We start from the raw sequence: 25,218 nt of genomic DNA on the forward strand, positions 1-25,218 counted from the left end.
GTATTTCTAGTGGCAAATTTACTAACACACCAACCCAAATATTTAACTTCATGTAATACGTCACTTGCTGTACAAATGCTCTTCCGGAGCAGCGAAAAAGGTTATTTTACGGAGAAATGATGCTAAAGGAATTTACTGTTTGTTTTTTTCATTTGCCCTTATTCTCACGTATCAGAAAGTCTGCTAGCAAATACAGCAATGGCATTACCAGACTTACTTATCTTCTCTGTTGCAGGTAACGTGGGTTATGAAACTTCGTATCTTCCGAAGCAACTGTTCCTCTGCACTTTTTTTATGACGGAAATTTCTAAATGCTACGCAAAGGGGCAAAGACACGAAACACGCAGTGTTTACCTAAATGCTATAGTCATTCCTTACTTTTCCATATGTCACATGTTCCTGAAACTGTAAATTCACATGCTCGACCAACCTGAAATAGTTCTCCAGAATTCAACGTCATCTAAATGATCAGATACGTCAGGGAATGTGAATCTGAATTTTGAAATATAGGCTATAGTTCTTAAAAACAGGAAATTTATTCGGACTGTTCTAGCAATACACTGACCCTGATGAAAAAGCAGACATAGTCTATCTGGGTACAGCACTGACTTTGAATCCCAGTCTAATGTAATATTGAGAACCGCTGTGAGTTTTTCTAATAAGAAGGAAGACGGTTATATGTACATAATCTGAAAATAGAGCTTGTTGATCAAAACACGAAATCTTGCAGGGCTTTGAAGGTAGAGGTGACCAGGAATTTGGGGGAAGTTTACAGAAATGATCCTTTATCCCCCAGGGAACACAGCAAGACCACACCCTACCTGCACCCCACCCCAATACTGGTACGTTGGACAATGTTAACTGATTCTGACCAACGGCAACTGGGCAGAAGACGGGTCCCATTAAAAACAAAAATCTCCCACAGCAGCGTCCCAAGGGATCAGTCTGTTCTACATACAAGAAAGAAGAGAACACGTATCTGTAGGAACCTTACACGTAACAGTGAGACTAATCTCTTTTCTAATGTACTTGTAGACGTGACGTCACCATCGCCTCTGTCACATCGGTTGCACCGAACAAAGCCGGTCCGTTGTGGAAAAGGTCTACACAAGAGTGTGAGTGTTAGGAGGGGAAGACCACGGGGATCCCTTCTAGGGGCTGCTCACCCCAGAGAATGGCTCAAGAGAATCCCCCCATGGGGAACAACCCCGTTGGGCTTTGCAGGAACTAGACATAACTATTTCTGTCCTAACCCACTGAGATTTGGAGACTGTTTTGACTACTCTTAGCACAAGCTGCCCTGCACCAGATTCCTTTCTGAAACTCTCGAGTGGGAGCTTCAAGGTGACAGATCTGAGCCTTCGGAAGGAAAAGTGTCCCTGTGATGTGTGTCCTTCCTGGATGTCAGGTTACAGCTTTACGGACCTGGTCCCTGCCTTTGCTCCACGTCAATGACCAAGGGGACACGCCTGCAGCCAAGCCTTGGAGCTTGGCTGTCACAAAAGTCAAAAGATGTTTCATGAGAGCAAAACCACAGTCACATTCTATGAAGTGTTGATTTCTTTTTTTTTTTTTACTGCATGAATACAGATACTGTTATTTCAATGGTCTTCCTACTTCCCCTTACATCTGTAAGAGTGAAAATGAAGGCAGGTTGTGGTTTCTGAGTTTACACTTCACGGGACTTTTTGAACAATCTAATCCAGGACATGAAGATAGTCTTAGGCTCTTTGTCTCTTTAAAAATACGATTTCCTCATCCTCCTACACTGTTGGCGGGAATGCGAACCGGTGCAGCCACTATGAGGACAGTATGGAGGTTCCTTAACAAAATCAGTATAGAGCTACCATATGATCCAGCAATCCCACTCCTGGGCATATGTCCAGACAAAAGTATAATTCAAAAAGATACACGCACCCCAATGTTCACAGCAGCACTATTCACAATAGCCAAGACACGGAAGCCACCTAAGTGTCCATCAACAGAGGAATGGATAAAGAAGATGCGGTGCATATATACAGTGGAATACTACTCAGCCATAAAAAAGAACAAAATCATGCCATTTGCAGCAACATGGATGGACCCAGAGATGATCATACTAAGTGAAGTAAGTCAGACAGAGAAAGACAAATACCATATGATGTCACTTACATGTGGAATCTAAAATATGACACAAATGAGCTTACCTATGAAACAGATACAGACTTACAGACATAGAGAACAGACTTGTCGTAGCCAAGGGGGAGGGGTGGGGGGGAGGGAAGGATTGGGAGTTTGGGATTCGCAGATGCAAACTATTATGTACAGGATGGATAAACAACAAGGACCTACTGTAGAGCACAGGGAACTATATTCAGTATCCTGTGATAAACCACAATGGAAAAGGATATGAAAAAGAATGTATATATATGGATAACTGAGTCCCCTTGCTGGACAGCAGAAACTAACACAACATTGTAAGTCAACTCTACTTTAATAAAAAAAGTAATTTTTAAAAACATGCATTGTTTAATTTGCGTGTCCTAGCATCCGTGTTTGGTAGACTCCTCCCCGAGGTGAGATGGCCGGATTTGTCAGGGTCACACTGCTCTGTCTTTTCTCAGGACCACGCTGTACTTGAAGGGAAAGTAGATGTGCACGTGCATTGGTTACAGGACAGTATGAGAACGTTCCCCGCTGAATGCAGTAAGAGGACGCACTGCATGGATGGAAGCCAACACCAGGGCAGTCGGGTGGGTGGAGAACGTTGTGGGCTGGAGTCACTGCCTGCGTCTCCACAGCTCAGACACCTGACCTTTCCCTTGATGAGCTGCTAGGAGACTGATTTCTCAGATTCTGTCAACATCCAAACCGTGAGTGGGTGGAACCTCTAGCTGTTCTTTTCTTGCCTGCGGCAATTGTGCCACGACCTTCCTGGGTGTACATGTCCTGAAGTCTCGTCCCAGATTACAACCCCTGAATAGTAACCTTGACAAGCACTAGAAGAAGGGTTCCAGTGGAAGAGGTATACAAGCAGGGTCAGACCAAAAAAAAAAAAAAAACCCGGATAAATGGATAAAGAAGATGTGGTACATATATACAATGGAATACTACTCAGCCATAAAGAAGAATGAAACAATGCCATTTGCAGCAACATGGACAGACCTGGAGATGATCATACTGACTGAGGTAAGTCAAAGACAAATACCGTATGATGTTGCTTATATGTGGAATCTAAGAAAATGAAACAAATGAATTCATTTACAAAACAGAAATAGACTGACAGACAGAAAAAAAAAAACTTACGGTTACCAAAGGGGAAAGGGAGGGATAAATTAGGAGTTTGGGATTAACACATACACACGACTATATATAAAATAGATAAATAACAAGGACCTACTGTATAACACAGGGAACTCTATTCAGTATCTTTTAATAACCTAAAATCGAAAAGAATCTGAAAATATATATATATATGTGAAACTGAATCACTTTGCTGTACACCTGAAACACTGCAAATCAACTGTACTTCAGTTAAAAACAAGAAAACAATGAAACACCGTGGTGATATCTTTCTGCAGAAGGTCCATTAATCTACACGTTGAAATCCCTCCTGGCCACGTCACAAAGGATGCCCTGTTCCAGCAGAGCTCCTCTCCCTCGAAAGCATGAAGTGGTGTCCTCTGCTCTCGGTCTGGAAAGCGTCCTTGAAGTCTCCTCCCGAGAACGGTCACTGGGGGAACGCATCTTTAATTGCTACCAAAAAAACCCCAAAAACAAAAAAAGCATTTGGCCACGCAGGATGTGAAAGATAAAGTTTAATTTGCTGATGATTGCATGTGGGCTCCGAAGACGGATGATTTATCTCTGACACTTGGCGGCAAACTTGAGGACGCTGAGCCTCTTGTTTACATGCTTTGGAGTTTGTGCAACTGTACGGTACGGAGAGGCTCTGGAGGGATGTTTAGCTTTCTTTCTGAGCTTATGATTACCATGGACGTGGAAGCATGAGGCTCAGAGGAATGTGAAGGGGTCATTTAGAGAAAGCAATTCCAGACTTGTTCCAAGGATGGCAATCCTGGAGCAGCTGTGATTTGGGGGTGCTTCTCACACTCTTTGTGACACGTACGAACTCCCCTTGGGAGGCTCCAGTACAAAATGTGTCGGAAAGGCTGTCAAACATCTAAAGCTTATACTCTCTCCAGAACCCAGGTTGTCAACAAAGCTTGGCGTATTACTTTCCTGTGGCTGCCATAACGAAATACCATAAATTGGGTTGGCAAGACAGTGAGAAGTTATTCTCTTCCAGCTCTGGAGGTCAGAAGTCTGAGACCAAGGTGTCAGCAGGCTTGGTTTCTCCTAGAGGCTCCTGGGGAGAATCTGCTCCACCCACCATCCCTCACCAGCTGACGGCGGCTGTCGGTAACGCTTGGTGTTCTTCCGTTTGTAGACACATCACTCCCATCTCTGTTTCCAGAGTTACACCCCATTCTCTGAGCCGTCCTCGTTTTTAAGGACACCCTCATGGGATTTCGAGTTCGGCCTGCTGCAGGATGACCTCATCGTAATTAGTTACACCTGCAAAGACCCTCTTTCCAAAGACAATCACGTTCAGAGATTCAACAGGAACATAAATTTGGGGAGAAGCTGGTCACCCTATTCAAGGCTCCTTCTCTTTCCTTAAACAGATGATGGGGCCTCGAGTTTCTCCTTTTCATCCTTCCACAGAAAAATAAATGTTTCTTTTGCATTGGAAAACCTGTGTGCCAAACCCCAGCCCAGAGGGACTGGAGGGGACCGTTACTTCTCAACTATAGGTTTCAAGGAAAGCCTCTCCCCAAATATTTTATTGCATTTCCAAATGAGATCCGTGCAAACATCACAACGGTGTTGACGGGTCTTGGGTCTCGGCCTATACACACATTCACTCTGAAAGAAGTTTAAAAGACTCTTCCCCCCATACAGAGAAAAGGTCGGCTTAAGTGCAACCATCTTTGCATTATTCATACTCATACCTTGTCAGTTTTCACTAACCCTGCAAGTTAAGAATATCCAAAGAGCGATTTATGTCTCTGGGTTTTATAGCTGTTTCCCTTCTCCCTGGAGCCAGGGTGGCCCCAAGACAAGCTCCACGTCAAACAGTTTAAATCCTTCCATGTTTATTGACTGCAGTGAAAGGAGATCTCTGGACGGACGACATCTGCAGAAACTACCGATTATACACACACACACCACATCTTCTTTTCCCACTCATCTACTGATGGACACTTAGGTTGCTTCTCAGCCATAAAAAAGAATAAAATATTGCCATTTGCAGTAACATGGATGGACCTAGAGATGATCAGACTGAGTGAAGTCAGACAAAGACAACTATCATAGGATATCACTTGTATGTGGAATCTAAAAAAATAATACAAATGAATTTATTTACAAAACAGAAACAGACTCACAGACGCAGAAAGTAAACTTATGGGTACCAAAGGGGAAAGGGAGGGGAAGCATCAACTAGGAGTTTGGGGTTAGCAGATACAAACTCCTATGTACAATACAACAAGGATTTACTGTAGAGCACAAGAAACTCTGTTCACTATCTTGTTGTCACCTATAATGGAAAAGAATATCTATCCATCTATCTATAACTGAATATATATATATAACTGAATCACTTTGTTGTACACCTGAAACTATTCCAATATTATAAATCAACTATCGTTCAGTAAAAATAATATAAAAATGGCAATGAACTGGCATTTATCAACGGTCAATAGGTTATTGACAACGTAGCTTGTGCACAGACTTATGAGGTAGCTGTGCTGATCACATTGCAGCACCTGCCTTTTAAGTGACCTAATTCCACCCAGACAAGGGAAGAGGAGGGGGTGTAGGGAAAAGAGACGGGAAAACAGGTTGGAGAGACAGATGGGTCCAAAAAATGCATGGCCAGGTACTGTATGTGAAGGAGTGTGAATGTCGTCCTCAATGTGACGGGAAGTCAGCGGACAGTTTTAGGTAAGGAAGATGGTGGAAGGTTTACGCTTCTGAACATCCTTTGGCTGGGGCGCAGAGAAGACTATGTGGGGTGACGGTGTATGCAGACGCTCAGCCGTGGGGCTATCGCAGGCGTGCAGGTAAGAGAGGGGGATGGATTTAAGGAGTAGCTCTCTTAGAGATGAAGGAAAGGGACCGGTTCGGGATAGGCTCTGGAGGCAGAAACACCATCCTATGAACTGGATGCTGTTCTAGGGGACGTGGAGGGGAGGACAGATGTCAGGAACGGACCATGGGTTTTGCTCTTGGCCGTGGAACCAAGACTGACGGAGGAGGTATCACGGGAAGTGACCGAGAGCTCCCTTGCCGACATAACTTTTGAGATTTGTAGTGGATAATCCCAACGTGAAGAGGAAGGGGGGTATCCTAGGAGGTTCTTGGCTTCCGTGACAAATATATGAAGATCAAAGCGACGTCAGTTAGGCTCAGGAACGAGAATGGATTCTAAATTCTGAGTCGCACGAGGAGCATATGCCTGAATTAGAAAACGCTGAAAATCCAGTGCTACTGTTCCCTTGATATTCACAGATGGCCCTTCCGAGAGATTTCATTTTGCACACGCGTGTTTGCAAAGGCCTCTTTGGAGCCACACTCTTCTTTGCCCCCCATACAAATACTTCTCTGTGTGTCAAGCCCTCGTCTTTGCTGGAAGGGTCGCTGTCTCTCTGCCTCTGGGTTTTGGAAGCAGTAGCTCCCTATTGTTCCTGGAGAAGCCCCTGACCCGCACGGAACGGAAATCAAACCATCTACTGACGTCTTGGGTAGCAAGGCTGTGAGGACAGGCTACATATTCAGATCGAGATATTCAAGGACCTGACTGTCTTCTCCCTTTTTTCTTATCTGTGGGAAGCTAGGGTGCAGCTGCCGTGGCTGAAATTGGGGGAAATGTAGGCACTGCAGAATCTCTTTATGTTTCAGAAACTACGACAGTAGATGTCAAAAACACGTATCCCCTGTGACTCACTCGCCCGCGTTTCCTAGGAATTTCACGGCTTTGTATTAGACAAACATTCACTGAGCGGCTGAAATAGGACCAGTACTGCATGGGGCTTTATCCACACAAGGTAAATAGGCTTCATTCTTATCTTGAAGAAGAGGTTTCCCCATGTAGTCTGGAGGAAAGAAATCCTTTCAGCTCAGGGCACTCTGTTAAAAAAAAAAAAAAAAAGGCACATACAGTGCACTGCAAGGGGACAGGGAGAACCCGTATAAAAAGGACTACGGAGAAATGAAAACCAGAAATGCTCACTGGCTTCTCCGTGTCAGTTGGCAACACTTCTTTCCATCCGAGAGAGTGGAAGATGAAGCAGAAAGTACACAAATGATCCAACAGATGCTCAGACCCTTACACACAAATGCCTGTTAAATGGCTCATAACCTCCTTGGGCCAGCCCTGCCCCATGCCATCCGCCATGATGTTCTGCTATCTTGGCAACACCGATATGCACTGAGATTCCTCACGGAAAATGTTAGTTTAGAGAACGCAGAGTGTCATCAAATTCAAGCAGTGACCTCTGTTAGGAAAGGTCTTGCCCACGGAGACTAACATATGAATACTCATCAATATTAATGGATTAATGAGTGACCATCTTCTGAAACACTGGGGCCAATTCTTCCTCAGAACTGGACTGGCTACCAAAAGGTCTTGTAGGATGAGAGAATCTAGCTCATTATCCCGAAGTCTAGTTAGTGGTCAAGAAAAAGCCCAAATGGTATGCCTCACACTTTGTTTAAAAATTTCACTCCGGTCCTGAATCTTCACTGCCAAGTTTTAAGTATGAAATGCCATAAAGAGATGTTAAATGTTGGCTGCCTCACAGGAGAGGTGAGACATCTGTGGTGATTCATCCAGTGGTCTACCTTACTACAGAATTGCTTACAAGGATAACATTACATCAGCTCTAATTAGGCATTTATCAAGGGTAAATAGGCCTCCTTAGGGTTTCCAGACAATGAGGCAGTCCCTGTATGCCTGCTGCGTGGAATTCTGGCTGACAAGATGCCTGGGAGACCCCACCAGACACAGTGTCTGCCGTGGTTTGAAATATTTGTCAAGGCGAAGCTAGCTTCTCATAAATAGAGACAGTCCTAAGGCATAGCTTGAGAGACTGTCGCAATATTTGCGTTCTCTTATATATTGCTTAAAGATTCTTGGGCATGTGCGCCTTTTGTCTGAACTGACTATTTCTGGCATCTTCTGCAAAAACAGGTTATCTGGTCGTTTTTATTACTTTATACGCAATTACACACCGTCCACCTTCCAAAGTGAAAAGAACTTCTGGGTAAAGCGTAATAAGCCTGGGATGCGAGGGACGGTTCCAACAGCTGCTTCATGAAACAAAATGAGACCACATGCTTCTCCACATTTAGGTCGTGGCACCAGATTGTGAGGCTGGAAGTTTTGTTTCTGATGCAGAGGAAAGAAGTGAGGAATTCACTTTCGCCCCAGGGTGGTTGCCTTTGTCATTTTAAAATTAAACTGAGTTTGAACCTGCCCTGCAATGTTTTTTCTTATTTTATTTTTTAATTGAGTAGAGTCGATTTACAATGTTGTGTTAGTTTCAGGTGTACAGCAAAGTGATTCATTTATATATATATATAAAACATATATATATTCTTATATATAATATATATTCTTACATATATATTCCTATATATAACATATATCTACTCTTTTTCATACTCTCTTCCATTATAGGTTATTACAAATATTGAATATAGTTCCCTGTGCTATAGTAGGTCCTTGTTGTTTATTTTATGTATAGTGGTTTGTATCTGCTTAATCCCATACTGCTAATTTATCTGTTCCCCCACTTTCCCCTTCGGTAACTCTAAGTTTGTTTTCTATGTCTGTGAGTCTGTTTCTGGTTTGTAAGTAAGTTGCTTTGTATTACTTTTTTAGATTCCACACATAAGTGATATCATATGATACTTGTCTTTCTCTGACTCACTTCACTTAGTATGATCATCTCTAGGTCCACCCATGTTGCTGCAAATGGCATGATTTCACTCTTTTTTATGGCTGAGAAGCAACCCAAGTGTCCATCCATGTATGAATGGATAAAGAAGATGTGGTCTATAGATACAGTGGAATATTACTCCTCCGTAACAAAGAATGAAATAATGCCCTGCATTCTTTAAATGAACTGGGAACACAGATTTTCTAGAGAGGAATGTAAGGGAGAAAGAAACACCCTGCAGACCTCATAGCTGCAGGGCTGCCAGCAGCCAGTTCCTTCAAATGCCGTGACCATAACAGGGTGACCGGATGGGTGTCTTCTCCTCAGCAGTGGGGAGCTCAGAACACATGGAAACGTTCTGGAGTTACTGGAATTTTTATGTGGCATCACAGCTGTCTGAAAGCTGTATGCCTGGCCAACTGGCTACGTTCCCTCTTTTACTTTTTCAGATCCTTCCCTTAATTTGTATTTGGACGTTGCAAATGATGTTTCAGAATGACTTCAGAATACTGTTACAGCGCCCATATGTTCCAGCAAAAATTCCATCCTTCATTCGGCCCAGTGCTGAATGCATCCTAAGATGTACACACACACACACACACACACACACACACACACACACACACACACACACAGAGACATCATGACGGTTAATTTTAAGTGTCTTGACTGAGCCACAAAGGGCCCAGATATTTGGTGAGACATGATTCTGGGTGTGTCTGGGAGGGCGTTTCTTGATGAGATTAACATTTTTTAAAAACTGAAGTACCTTTGACTTACCACGTTGTGTTAGTTTTAGGTGTAAAGCGAAGTGATCCAGTTACACATATATATATGTTCTTTTTCAGATTCTTTTCCATTATGGTTTATTACAAGATACTGAATATAGTTCCCCAGGCTATATACAGTAGGACCTTGTTGGATGAGGTGAACATTTGAATCAGGAGACAGAATAAAGCAGGCTGCCCTTCACCACGTGGGTGGGCCTCATCCAGTCCACTGAAGGCCTGAGTAGAACAAAAGGATCTACTCTCCCACAGAAAGGAAGGAACTTCTCTCTGTCTAACTGTCTTCAAACAGGGACATCTGTCTTCCGCATTCAGACCCAGAGTGGAGTTGACACTATCAACCTTTCTGAGCCTGCACCTTGCTGACTATAGATCTTGTGGCTTCTCAGTTTCCATAACTGCAGGAGCCTCTTCCCTACAGCAAATCTCCTTATATATACATCACTAGGGTCTGCATGTTTCTGTTCTCCAAACTCCGTATGTTGGAGCCCTAACCCCCAAGGTGATGGTATGAAGAGGTGATGAGGTTAGGAGAGCGGTGCCCCCGTGGATGGGATTAGTGTCCTTATAAGAGACCCCAGAGAGCTCTCTCACCCCTTCCTCCGTGTGAGGACACAGCAAGAAGATGTCCGTTTACGAACCAGGAATCAGGCTCTCAGTAGACACCAGATCTGCCAGCAGATCTTGAAATCCCACCCTCCAGAACTGGAAGAATAAATGTCTGTTGTTTCTAAACCACCCGGTCTGTGGTACTTTGTTATAACAGCCCAAATGGGCTATACATATATGTATCAAATATGCAATATTAATATTATATATAATATTATTTTATGTATGTTAATATATATACTTATATATAGACATATATAATACATGTTATATATATTACATATATATGCCTTATATATTATCACATATAATATGTCCATCTTAAATCTAATATTGAATATATGTTCTCTGGGGAATATACATATATATTCACAAATTCACACACATAGATCTATATGTGTATACAGATGCAAACATATATTCATTTCCATTTCCAGTTGATATATTACAACCTAAAAGCACGGGCAGGCTAAGACCCCACGTGGAAGGCTGGAGTCTGTGAACAATGGCAGACAGGCATCTACCAGCCGGTAATTTCTTCTCCCTCCCTCTGTTTGAGGGTCAGTTCCTTCTGTCCACTGGGAAGAGGGTGCCTAAGATGGAGCAGTCAGCCTGGCTCATACCCAGAAGCGGTAACCCCGCCTTGCGCTGTCTCTCCCTGCTTCCCTGCCCCGGCCCCTGTTCCCTCTCTGCCACTTGCTTGGACCAGCGCAGCCTCATTGCTTTCTCCCTGCTTTCTGGGGGATCCCACCTAAGACATGGACCCTTGAGCTCACTGAGGCACCGGCATCCACAGTTCATCACTGAGCTGCACTTCTCATGCCTTGGTATTTCTTGAAAATGCTCAGTGGTAATTGGCGGAGGGCAGGCACGGTGCTGGGGCAGGACTGATAAAAATGAGAAGCTGCACCCCCTACCTTCACATCGCTCAGAGACCACAGGGCAAACGGGGGATGAGTAGGGAAGTGAGACCAGGGCTATCATGAAATGACAGACAGTGCAAAGAGACCATCTAGGGAGTGTGCCTGGCTCTGTTGCGGGGATGCTGGGGAAGTAGTAGGGAGGGAGGGGGTGAATCTCTGGGGCTGATTCCAAAAGCAGAGGCATGTGTGTCTCAGGGGGAGATGTTAGGGGAGCATTTCTCAGGGCAGAAAGCCGCAGAGGGATGCTGTAAATGAGATTCAGGGCAGGGTAACATCCACGGTGCAGATGTGGCAATGGGTCCTGCAGTGCAGGGGAGACACACATAGCTGCTGATATGGGGCCACGGACAGAGACAGAGGTGACACAGGGCGCCGGGACTTGCAGGCTTCCTGGGCAACTCTCTCAGTAAGGGACTGACCTTTGGGAACTGAACAAGCTTCTAAGGCACCCTGTATCAGGGTCTTCCCAAGTCATCTATTCGAACACCCTTAGTCTCCTCAAGAGAGAGGCAAGGAGACTCGGGGTGGCAGGACGTAGCGATGGGAAGCAGACGCAGCGATGGGAAGCAGACGCATTGAGTTCAGGCTCCAAACAGCCCAGTCGGGGGCCAAGCAGCAAAGACGGCGGAGCAAAGACCCCGAGGTCACCTCGCCTCACGGACACACCAAAATCACAACCCTGCAGAAGAGCCATGGATGAAAAAGACTGGAACCTTCCAGAAAAGATCCTCTACAAACTAAAGACAAAACAGCCAAGTCTGCTTGTTTTCTGCCCTGAATCTGAAAGGGTTCCAGGAGCTTCCTCCCTCCGGGATCAATCGTATGGACCTAGTTTGGGTTGGGTCACCACCTCTTGATCAATAAGCCCCGCAAATGATGGTGACAGCAGGAGACGGTTGTAGAGAAGCTACCTGTGAATCAAAAAGATCCTTTCAACGATGGGGAATTAACCAGGGGGTGGGAAGCCACCCAGGACTGGCTAAAACTAGTTTATTGCGCCTAAAACGAACTTATTTTTTGTGTGAACTGTTGGCGATCTTCAAAAGAAGATATGCAGTGATGTGAAGGTAACGAATAGACAAAGGAATGAACAAAACAAGCATGGATCCACCAGCCGCTTCAAACATCGGGAACATTTCTGAATCGTTATTACTCTCTGGGATCCCCTTTCCTTTCAATACTCCTCGAGAACAACTCCCCCCAGAGTTAAGTATTTTCCCAAATTTTATGCACAATAAGAAAATAGTAATGACTTTGCCGAAGGTCTCTGTATTTCTCAACAACATATTAGTATTCCACTCTGCTTGCTTTATTCATTGATAGCACACTGTCTGGTCTCCTGTACTCTTTTCTCTCAACTGTGCATTTCTAAAATGCATGAGGACGTTGCCTATGTATTCAGTCAACTTGCTTCACTTTTGTACAATATTCCAGTGTCGATCACTTCACACTCTATACATCGGCTCTCCTGCCAGCAGACACGTGGGTTGCCTGCAGGTTGCGGTAGGAGAGGCGTTACTCCTGAGAGCATGCTTATACACGGACACACATGCAAGACATTCTCTAGAGTTTCTACCAATGAGGGGAACTTCTGAGTCACCTTCAGCTTCTCAAGATGGCGCTAAATGGATTTCCAAAGCGATTGTACCAACGTACAGTCCCGGCAGCAAGGGATGAGTCTTGTCACTGCTTGCGTGCGCATCAACGGACGGTTTTATCCATGGGCAGAGGCTACTAACTGATCCCAAACCAAATTATCCCTCTTCTCAGCTTGGCATCGCCTCCCAGCTGGTCTCAGCGTTTGATGTGTCTGTGTGGTTGAGTTCTGGCTAAAGGAATGTGAGTCGAAGGATGTACACCACGGAAACCTCCCATGGGTAAGCGTGTACGTGTTTTCTCTCTTCCAGCCGTGCGGCACTGAAGCGACGGCAACAAAAAACACCAACAGCAACCAACCAACAAATGAAAACTGGGGTACCTTGGGAGGCAGGTGTTGATGATGGCAGAGGACCACTTTGGCCAGGAACCTGGATCTCTCACTCATCGCCGGGAAGAAATCGCCTCAAGTAGGAACACCTGCAAAGGACGAGTCCTTTAAAATAAACAAACTGTGGCTGCGTTAAGTCTACGAAATTCTCCGGGGTCTTTGTCAAGGCAGTTCGCGTTACTCTCAGCAACACAGCCCCCGACGTCTCAACGGGATCACCCTCCCGCATCTCCAGTGACAGCGCGGCCAGCGTGAGTTTCTCACTTTCAAACGCGATTGGTTGACTTTTCAGCTGTTTACTCACCTGCGTGATTCCGCTTCCGGGAAGCCCGAATCTTCTTGTCTTTCGCTCACCTAGAGAATGTGAAATAATTGTAAGAAAAGATGAGAATATGCAGATACGTGTAAATAAATAGCTGTAGACTTCTACAGCTACCCTACATGGGGGGTATAGGAGTATGTGTAACAAACATATTTAGAAATTTGGGACATTTTTCAGGATTTAGCTCTTTCATATCAGGGCTTTTTAGAATATCTAGGGAGCCCCATGTTCTGAGGGATGTATATTTGTGCCCTGATTATGAAGGGCTTTACGCTGGTATACAGAATTTTATGTGAGTATTCACTCATGCCCCTTCACATCTTCAAATCAAAAAAAAATTCCAAAGGTTAAAAACCCATTAGCCTTATTGTAACTAGATGTTCCTTGGTGATAGCCAGCCTCTAGACGAACACAGTCCTGCAGAAGTTTCTGCAGTGCTGGAATAACGTTCTACGCTGTGTCATCCAACATGGCGGCTACCCAGCACTAGCTTGAAACGTGGCTAGTATGACCAAGGAAGTAAGGTTTGAAGTTGTCTTTTATTTTAAATCATTTACATTTAGTTAGGCAGGGATGACTACTGGCTACTATGTTGGGCCACTGGGATACGTCTCTAGACCCTTCCCGCTCAACACATGGGCCACCGGCATCTGCATCACCTGGGTGCCCGCCATGAATGGATGTTCTCAAGTCTCGCCTCGGACCTACTATGTCAGACTCACATGCGAACACGTTAAAGTCTGAGAACACCACGTTAGAGCACCCACTTGCAGATTTTGACTTGAATCATTATGTATATATACAGCTGACCCTTGGGCAACACAGGTTTGGACGGCGTGGGTCCACTTCTAAGCACATTTTTTCCACTAAGTATGTACGACAGTACCACACGATCCAAAGCTAGATGAACCCTTGTATATGGAGGAACCATGGACACCGAGTGCTGACTCTAAGTTATACTCAAATTTTTGGTGCTCTGAACCTCCACGTGGTTCAAGGTTCAACTACAGTGGGACCATTCTCAGAAGGGGAAAACTGGAGGGTAAGAAGAGATTTGGAGGATTTTTTTTTTTAGAACGGGGTCGGGGGGTGGAGAGTGTAAGCCCAAGTTCTCAAATGATTAGAACAAAGCCATCCTATCCCCGAGCTGCTCTAAATGATCAGAAGGTGGAAAACACCACAAATAAGGTAATGTGCCCAGGTCGGGTGTTCTCTTTTAGAGAGAGGTCGACCACCATCTTCGTCCTGGATTTATCCTCTTTGTCAACGGCTGTGAGAATCTTTCATGCATTTCTCAGTGGTTCACCTGTTCCCCATGGAGCCCATCTGTTCTCAGAAGACAAGTTGGGTTCCATGATGCCAGAACTAGTGGCCAAGGAGGGTGGTCCCTGCTGCTCCCCTAGATCTCCACAGAGACAGTGATGTCTGGTTCCAGGCTCTTATCCCAGCAAGTTCAACTCTGGCTTGTCATGATTCAGCTCCAATCAGACACGCCTGGGAGCTTCTGGTAGAAGGAGCCGTCTAAGCCGTGGACAACCCACCCTGTTTGATGTATCCACTGTAGGTGTCATCAGATGCCTACAGGTGTTGGCTGTCCAGTCTGCATACCCCACGGCCATGCTACCACGGGGGTCCTGCCACCCGCTAGCCAAGCTTCCATTTCTTCCGAACCCAGGCTATTTAGAGAGAATCACAGAGTATACATGTCAACCCCAACCTCTCATATATCCGCCATTGGCACTATGTATAAAATAGATCATGAATGAGAACCTACTGTGTAGCACAGGGAACTCTACTCACCGCTGTGTGGTGACTTAAATGGGAAGGGGATCCAAAAAAGAGGGGATATACGTGTACGTAGAGCTGATTCACTTTGCTGTACAGCAGAAACTAACACAGTATGGTAAAGCAACTCTACTCCCATAAAAATTAAAAAAAAAAAAAAAACACAAGAGAGAGAGACTCATGGAGATTTCCTCTCCAGATGGTTCCAATCTTCCTCATGCCTCACTGGGTTGGCTCATTGCCCGTGGGCATAGCTTCAGTCCATTGGGGGTTGGGGGCGGGTCACCCTGGGTACCGTGGAGGCCCAGAGAAGCGATGTATGCCGGCGGGGCGAGTCTAGGGCAGGATCCTGGAAGAGGGGATGGGTTTTTGTGAGCTGCGCATAGCAGGATGGATGTCGGCAGGACACATTCTAACATTTATAGACCATTTCCAAAATGGTAAATCGGGTGAGTCCTCACTCCTATGTGTTCTGTGAAGAGGCTAGACATTAAGAAATGGTTGTAGGATGAAGTGAGTGTTCATGGATGACAAATGTACAGAGATAGTGGTCCACGTGCATGCCTGCCCAGCTGCCGCATCTGGAATAAATGACTGGTGAGGAATACAACCAGAAAAGTGATTGTCAGTTGATGACAGCAGAGGGGGAGGTGATGCTGGGGAAAGAGAAATCCCCCTGATGGATCCTGAAAGGCTTATAGATATTACTATAAATAGGCACATAGACAATTTTTTTTCTGAACTCTATATACGCCGCTGGGTATGAAATACGTATCTAGTGAGAACCTGCTGTATAGCACAGGGAACTCTACTTGGTCCTCTGTGGTGACCTGGATGGGAGGGAAATCCAAAAGGGAGGGGACACGTGTATACATACCTACAGTGGGGCCACTTTGCTGTGCAGCAGGAGCGAGCACAACATTGTAAAGCAACTGTACCCCAATAAAAAACTAAATATTAAAAAAATAAGTACAGAAAAGAAAAAAAAAAGTACCTGGGAAAGGAAACTTAAACGCATATGACTAAACGAAAGAAGCTAATCTGAAAAGACTACCTACTGTGTGATTCCAGCTCTATGACATGATAAAAAAAAAGAGACAAAATATGGAGACAGAAAAAAAGATCAGTGGTTGCCAGGGTCTAGGGGAAAAAGGGGAATGAAAAGACAGAGCACAGAAGATTTTTTAGGGTAGTGAAACTACTCTGTATGATGATAAAATGATGGACACGTGTCATTATACACTTGCCCAAAGCCACAGAATGTACAAGACCAGGAGTGAACCCTAATGTTAACTACAGACTTGGGGAGACAACGTGTCAATGCGTTCATACATCTATGTTAATGTTACAAATGTACCGCTGGGTACATCCGTCACATCTATCTATCTATCTATCTATCTATCTATCTATCTATCTATCTATCTATCTACCTACCTATCTATCCATCCATCCATCCATCACGTCTATCTATCTACCTATCTATCCATCCATCCATCACTTCTATCTATCTATCCATCCATCCATCACTTCTATCTATCTATCCATCTATCTATCCATCCATCCATCACTTCTATCTATCCATCCATCCATCCATCACTTCTATCTATCTATCTATCTATCTACATATCTATCCATCCATCCATCACTTCTATCTATCCATCTATCTAACTATCCACCCATCCATCCATCACTTCTATCTATCTATCTATCTATCCATCCATCCATCACTTCTATCTATCCATCTATCTATCCATCCATCCATCCATCACTTCTATCTATCCATCCATCCATCCATCACTTCTATCTATCTATCTATCTATCTATCTATCTACATATCTATCCATCCATCCATCACTTCTATCTATCTATCTATCTATCTATCTATCTATCTATCTATCTATCTATCTATCTATCAGGAGAGGGACAGAAGTTATTTTAAGGAATTGGCTCACATGATTTTAGGGCTGGCAAGTCCAAAATCCCCAGGGCAGGCCAGCAGCCTGGAAATTCAGTAAGAGTTGATGTTTCAGTCGTACGTCCAAGTGTCATCAGGGCAGCAAGCTGGAAACTCAGGCAGAATTCCTTCTTCTCTGGAGGACCTCAAATTCCTTTTTCTCTTATGTTCTTCACCTGATTAGATAAGGCCCACCCACGTTACAGCAGGTCATCTGCTTTACTCAAAGGCTACTGAGGCAAAAGTTCATCCCAGGTATAAAATGTCTTCCCAGAAACATCTAAACCGTTTGACTGGTCCCTGTGGCCTGGCCAAGTCGACAGATAAAATTATCCATCGCAGGCTGTATTTAAACAAAGCCACTTAACGCAGGCATGTCTGATGGTCTGACCCAACTCCAGCAGGTGATTTCAGCTCACCAATCTAACGTTCTAATTAAGTCCAGTTGCAGACAGATAAAAGCAAGTCCTTGTTTGGACATTACGAGGGCAGAATCAGCATGTGTTTTCTCCATCTGTCCCCTTCCTTGTCCGCAAGGCCATGGACCACAGTGGCTGTACTAGCAGCGGAAGCAGACTGAATGGGCGAATTGCCTTGTGATTCATTGTATTAACGGCACCACCGTTAGCCACCAGCTTCTCAAACCTCTTCACCTCCCTAAATCTATCAGCCTCCACACATAGAAGCATTTAGAGCTTCAAAGGTTCTGCTTTTAGAACAACGTCTGGGGTACTGGAGGACCAGGCTGGATGGCCCACAGACAGGAACGACAACACCAGGCTCCACCCAGGGCCCCTCGGACCTCTCCGTGGAAGCAGCACACTGTCAGCCCACTCTGCAGTCTCCGCGACACCAAGGCTGGAGAGCGGACCCTGCCCCAGCATCTCCGGAGGACCCCACCGCACGGTGCTAGCCAGGAGATGTGTACTTCACGGCGAGCCTTTCTAGCTCATCTCTGGGACTCCTGCAATGACGCTGGACGCACCTGGAGGAATCTGGCTCAGGGCACAACCCCAGCTGCGAAGTATCCTGGGACACGGATCAGTCACTTCCAGTTCTCTCTTCTGCAGGTGAGCAAGTAGGAAGGGGTTTCCAGCTTGTAGATGGCAGACGGTGGGACTTCTGGGTCTCCATTATCACGGGAGCCAATTCTCTCTCTCTCTCTGTAGATAGATAGATACATAGATAATAGATAAGTAGAGAGATGATAGATACAGACATACACAGATGAATAGATATTGATAGATAATAGACAGAGATAGAGGTTGATAGCTAAATAGATAGATAGATGGGTAGCTGGCTAGCTAGATAGGATCCATGATAAGTAGACAGATGATAGATAGATAGGTCAACAGGTGATTGACAGAGGATTGGATTACATAGATAATAGATATGATAAGTAGAGAGATGACAGACACAGACATACACAGATGAACAGATATTGATAGATAATAGACAGAGATAGAGGTTGATAGCTAAATAGATAGATAGATGGATAGCTGGCTAGCTAGATAGGATCCATGATAAGCAGAAAGATGATAGATAGGTCAATAGATGATTGACAGAGGATTGGATTAGATAGATATTAGATAGACTGAGATGGATAGATGATAGACAGACATACAGACTAGATAGATAGATGATAGGTGATATAGATATAGATATATACATATAGATAGATATCCGATGGGTTCTGTTTCCCTGCAGAATGCTAAAACAGGTCATCTATACTAGCAGATGGAGAACAATAACCCGTAGATTAATAACCCAACAAATAACCCGGCAGATCGTGCCAGCTGCCTGTTTCTGTGGACGAGCTAAGAATAAGTATGTACTTTTTAAATGGTTGGGGGAAAAAGTCAAAAGAAATGAAAAAGGTCAATATTCTGTGAGACTTGAAAATTATGTGACGTTCAAATCAATAAAGCTTTATTGGAACACAACCAGGAGCATCCGTTCAGGCACCGCGGGTATCTGTGTACCCGTTGCAAGGCCGAGCTGAGTAGTTGAGACGACGTGTAGGGCCGAGAAAGCCCCCAGTAGTTCCTCCCTGGCTCTGCACAGACCACGGGTGCCAAGTCGCGCTCTACCTCTTTGAGGAGAAGCCAAGCAAAAACCTTAAGAAACCATTAGCTGTGCAGTCGCTGTGATGTTGGGATGACACCTTATTCTGCAGAAGTCTCCTATGGAAGATTCCGGAGACATCATCTCTCGATGCTTTTCTGAGGGTTTTCCACCTTTGAGGACACCTTGTCTGTAAGGCCCATGCCACCCTTGACAGCCCCAGCTGTCGCCAGTAATGGGTGTATCCCTAAAGAGATCCCATTTCCCCTCTAACGAGCCCCGCACAGCCCTGCTCCGCACAGCTTTCAAGGCGCTGAGTCATCTCCTTCTGGAAAACTCAGTCCATTATCTCTCCTTCTGCAAAGCAGCCAGGCCATGTCAACTCCTTGCCAAGCTCCCACAAACTGAGATAATCATAATTGCTAAATGGATTACCATAAGTACCAGTTTTGCAAGAGCAGAAACCCAAGGGCAGCTGTTACCCCGAAGCGCATTCCAGAGAATGGCGTCGTGGGAGATTTCATAGTGCATTAGGTGGTGGTTTATGTGGAAACGACTCCGAGAAGTGAGCTGAAAGGATGTAGGCAGGCGGGATCATGGAAGCAGTCATGGCGTTTTGAAGAAAAGAAAAGATCGAGAGCAAGTGTCGTCTCTCTGGCTTTTGGGCTTCTCGGCTCCCAGACGAGGGGAGAAGTACTGAGAAGCACTGGACTCACGTCACCTCTTGATCTTAGCAGGTGGCACATGTGTAGTGTCATCTCATGCTAGGATAGGATGGGTTCTCCTCCCAGAATCCCGAGGATGACAGCATCGTCTCCTTGGTAAATGCAGCCCTTGGTAGTGATTCCAGATACGAGAGGGTGAGGGAAGAAAAGAATTATTGGTTTCCTCCAACGGGAGATATACTTTTATTTTTATATTGCATCTTTCCACTGTGGAAGATGCCACTGGGGTCCAAGGAAAGGAACAATTTCGGGTAAGAGCCATCAACACCATACAGACCTGGCAACTGGACGCCCTCTCACCAGCAAGGGATGGTCTTGGGCCAGTTTCCAAGGCTGAGAGTGAGTGCAAACCCAAGCACGGCTGCAGAAGTTGAGTGACTCATGGGAAAAACACGTGAGTTTGTGCAAATATACATGTGTCTGCCTGCCTCCCCACCACATGCCTTGCATGTACTGTGTCTATTGCTTAAGAATATGCAGGACAAAATGAGATAACATTAAATAACTGAATGCAATTGTCTGACGCCTGTGACTAGCCTCAAGGAGAGTCTGGAGGTCCAAGGAGGGGAGTGGGTGCAGCTATAGATTCAGCAAGATTACCCAGGGGGTGGTAATCGCTCAGTGCAATGGGTATATGAGGGATACAATAGACTCTTCTCCCTGCTTTTGTATATGTCTGCAATTCTCCAAACAAATATAAATTTAATCTGACCATCACAAAGATTTTAGAAGGCAGAGTATGTATTTATTTATTTTTAAACGGTTTGTTGGCGTGTAGTTGATTTACAATGTTCTGTCAGTTTCAGGTGTACCGCAAAGTGGATCACTTATACGTACACATGCATCTTTTCTTTTTCAGAGTCTTTCCCCATATAGGTCATTACAGATTACTGAGTAGAGTTCCCTGTGCTCTACAGTAGGTCCTTATTGGTTGTCTATTTTGTATATAGTAGTGTGTATGTGTCAATCCCAATCTCCCAACTTATCCCTGTCCCTCAGAAGACAGAATATTTTAAAATGTATCCCCCTTCACCTGCAATGTCTTTATGTCCCTGTCCACCACAATGACAAGATTTTTAAAACTAATTGAGTTCTGAGCTTCTTGACAGCCAAAGGAAAAAGTGATACCTCTTCTGTTCTGTGAATAACCATTTCCCAACAATTCTCCCTGGGAAGAAAATCTGTTCCAGTCATATCTCTGAGTCATTAATCCCTAAAATGTTTTCAATAGTTCCCCCACAGGGAACACAGTGACATAATTTGGAAATGCACTCTGCTACAACTATTTTCATTTTAACACCCAGTGCGTACTAACAAAGTGCTGTGCAGAGGTAGCAATTCTGTGGAGAACTACAACAGCAGTGGTCTAGGAACTCAGCTTTGGGGTGGTCCAGTAACACCTATGCTATCTACGAGCCATGGTCCTTCAAGCTGACCTCCGCAAACATCGCCTCTTTCAGGTGGTTGCTTGACCCAAATGAATGGCTTTTAACGTCGTATCGTCTGGCAAAGGCATGGAAAAATCCACATTTTCTGTGCCTGGGTAAGGGCTGATGCACAATTGGCCTAATAACTGGCCATGGAAACAGGATGGTTATACGTCTGTCATGGGGGCTCATGGCAGACTGGGGGGTGAGCGTCCCTCAGTACAGCTGATATCGTCCCTATAAATGAAAGTTAACTCCACATCATGCTAAGTGAAATGAGACAGAGACAAATACTGTATGATATCACTTATATGTGGAATCTAAAAAATACAACTAGTATTAGTGAATAAAACAGAAACAGAAGCAGACTCACAGATACAGAGAATAAACTAGTGGTTCCAAGTGGGGAGAAGGAAGGGGGGGAGGGGCAGGATAGGGGGAGGGGATTAAGAGGTACAAACTATGATGTAGAAAATAAGCTACAGGGATATATTGTACGGCACAGGGAATATACCCACCATTCTACAATAACTATAAATGGAGTATAACCTTGAAAAATGGTGAATGACTACATTGTACAACCTGTGACTTATATAATATTGTACATTAACTACAGTTCAATAAAATAATAAAGTTAAATTTTAAAAAGTCCTCAAACATTTGAGCGAAGGAAATGCTTCAAATTCAGACTTAGAATTCAGCCATACAAATATTTCCATCACTCTCCCATAAAACATCTGGATTTGAGCAATGCACTCTCTTTGTGAAGTATCAAGACGTAGTTCATGCAAAGATAATTTGAAGCAATGAGAACCGCTGTATGGCATTTCCTTACTTACCTCTACCTGCCATGGAAACAGGGCTCTGGTGCCTGGGCTGCTTCCCACGGTAAAACGGATCCCTTTGAGTCCTATCTCCTGGGGGCGGGGTGAGAACATTAAGTGGATGTGTTTAAACTACATCCGGAATAGGTCCAATAGCTTAATAGTAATCAGATAGTAACTGATTATTACATCAACAGTAAAACAAAGAACCCAATTTAGCCATGACCAACCATAAGCGCTGGTCAAAGGTAGCAGGGCACTGATATGGGCTCCCATGGGCTTCTCTAGAAGCCGACTGTATTGTAAATTCTCACTCCCTTGGAATCCTTGTGATTGAGAAGCTCACACAGTGAAAGTCACCTTCTGTCCCCTATCAGAGAGACCTCTTTCACACACTCAAAACACTGGGTTCAAAGATGTATTCCAGGGACTCTGAACAGTACCAGTAAGGTGGAATAAGATTAAATACCCAGGGGGTATTTATTTATAATGCTGACTGAATTACTGCAAGATATTCTACAGAACAATAACAAAACTGAACATAGCTGTGTACACAAATGAATACGGGTCACCACGACCCTGGAGCAGGTCAAATGTAAGTGTGATTGTGAATCACACACCTTTAATGAAAAGGGTAGGTGAGGCCACGTCTCAGCTCCATCTCCTATGGCTGTGTCCCCTTCCTCAGGTAGATGGTGACTGCATCAGGTGCGTTTTCACCTGAAGAATGAGAACAATGGCAGAATCACTGAGGGTATCATGTGTGAACGATTTACTGGGGAGATGGGAGATAGATAGATAGATAGATAGACAGACATATAGAAGGGTGGATAGAGAGATAGGTAGGTAGATAGATACACAGACAGACATATAGAAGGATGGATGGATAGATAGGTAGACAGACAGACACAGACATATAGAGGATGGATGGATAGGTAGGTAGACAGACAGACAGACAGACAATCAGACATACAGAAGGATGGATGGATAGATACATAGGTAGATACATGGATGGATGGATAGATAAACAGAAGGATGGATGGAGAGACAGACAGACAAATAGAGGATGGATGGATAGATAGATACATAGACAGATACATGGATGGATGGATGGAAAGACAGATACATCAGATAAGTGACAGGTGATAGGTGGAGAGATAGATATGAACAGATGAAAGATTTACAGATTCGATAGATGGTAGATAGATGATAGAACAGATAAATGATGGGTGGATGGATAGATAGATAACAGATACATAGATATGGATAGAGGAAAGATTGATAGATTTGATAGATGACAGTAGATAGATGATTGATAGATATGAAACACTGGTAGATGATAGATAGGTACAATAATATGTATTACATATTATATGAATTTATGCTTATACCCACACCCATGCAGTTGAATTTCTCATGTAGAGTAACCCAGCAATTAGAGGATAGCCATTTCAAGTGAGTTAAAAATTGCAATTTCTGGGCTTCCCTGGTGGCACAGTGGTTAAGAATCTGCCTGCCAACGCAGGGGACACGGGTTCGAGCCCTGGTCCGGGAAGATCCCACATGCCGCGCAGCAACTAGGCCCGCGAGCCACAACTACTGAGCCCGTGAGCCACAACTACTGAGCCTGCGCTCTAGAGCCCGTGAGCTACAACTACTGAGTCCGTGCGCCACAACTACTGAAGCCCGCGTGCCTACAGCCCGTGCTCCGCAACAAAAGATGCCACCGCAATGAGAAGCCTGCACACCGCAACGAAGAGTAGCCCCCGCTCGCCGCAACTAGAGAAAGCCCGCGCGCAGCAACGAAGACGCAATGCAGCCAAAAATAAATAAATCAGTTAATTAAAGAAAAATTGCAATTTCTACATGTAAGTGTCGTATATCAAATTTAAAAACCTTCTTCTTTTAACATTCTCGGTTTGCTAGCACACTCACTTCAGAAAAACTGATGACCTTCCCCATAAATAGTAACAACACCTTTGCAAGCAACCCACAGCCCCTCTGCAAGAGGGGACTTCTTTCCACCTCCTTTTGTGTCGCGCTTGCCTAGAGCAGATGACCACGTTCTTCTCATTTGCTCCTCAGGAGACATGCACGTACGCTGTTAATAAATGAACTCTAGCTTTCCACACTGAAAGCATCTGGAGGTCCAACGTGTTTGGAGAATTATTTTCGAGGCTGACCTCCCCCATGGCTGACAGCTTTGGCGGAGGCTGTGGTCAGCTGCCAGTCATTGCTCAACTGATACGCCAGATGGATGATGAACGGTGCGTGCTTTCCACCACGGGGAGAAGCGGTGACCTACATCTAAAGATGGAGCACTTGTTTCCAGTTTCTGCTGGTGACCTGCCTCGATCTCTCAGGCTTTTTAGAGCTTCCTGGTTCCGAGGCAGGGTCCAGGCAGGGCGGGGGTCCGGATGGGCAAGCATGGCCTGGGTGCTCAGGATTCGGGAATCCCAGGGACAACTTCACGGCTCTACCCCTAGCACGTGTTAGGAAAGGATTTCCCTCTTCATGTTCTGCTGTGGACCTTCATCCCCCCTTTTCAAACCTGCTGTGTATCTGAAGAAAATGAAAACACTAATTCAAAAAGATCCATGCACCCCCATGTTCACAGCAGTGCTATTTACAGTAGCCAAGGTGTGGAAGCAAGCTAAGGGTCCATCGACAGAGGAACGGATAAAGAAGATGTGGTACCTGTATACAATGGAATATTACTCAGTCATGAAAAGGAATGAAATCATGCCATTTGCAGCAACATGGATGGACCCAGAGATGATCATACTAAGTGAAATAACTCAGACACAGAAAGACAAATATTCC

At 44.6% G+C, this 25,218-nt stretch overlaps 1 protein-coding gene and 1 long non-coding RNA gene across 2 annotated transcripts in view; both read right to left on the reverse strand.

The window, feature by feature from the left end:
* LOC117199738 (uncharacterized) overlaps positions 1-18,500 on the reverse strand; it is a 46,124-nt gene extending 27,624 nt beyond the window's left edge. The window contains exons 1-4 of the long non-coding RNA XR_004481054.2: positions 18,341-18,500; positions 17,354-17,531; positions 13,599-15,750; positions 13,286-13,383 (exon numbers count right to left, since the gene is read on the reverse strand). This is a non-coding gene — a long non-coding RNA (uncharacterized LOC117199738). The remainder of the gene's footprint in view (positions 1-13,285; positions 13,384-13,598; positions 15,751-17,353; positions 17,532-18,340) is intronic.
* A 4,521-nt stretch (positions 18,501-23,021) lies between these two features.
* The window catches only part of PRKX (protein kinase cAMP-dependent X-linked catalytic subunit), a 141,733-nt gene continuing 139,536 nt past the window's right edge, over positions 23,022-25,218 (reverse strand). Inside the window, exon 9 of the mRNA XM_049704899.1 lies at positions 23,022-23,115. The gene's annotated coding sequence lies outside the window, so the exon portion shown is untranslated. The remainder of the gene's footprint in view (positions 23,116-25,218) is intronic.

The sequence above is a fragment of the Orcinus orca genome, chromosome X, assembly GCF_937001465.1.
Source record: "Orcinus orca chromosome X, mOrcOrc1.1, whole genome shotgun sequence".
Classification (NCBI taxonomy): Eukaryota; Metazoa; Chordata; class Mammalia; order Artiodactyla; family Delphinidae; genus Orcinus; species Orcinus orca.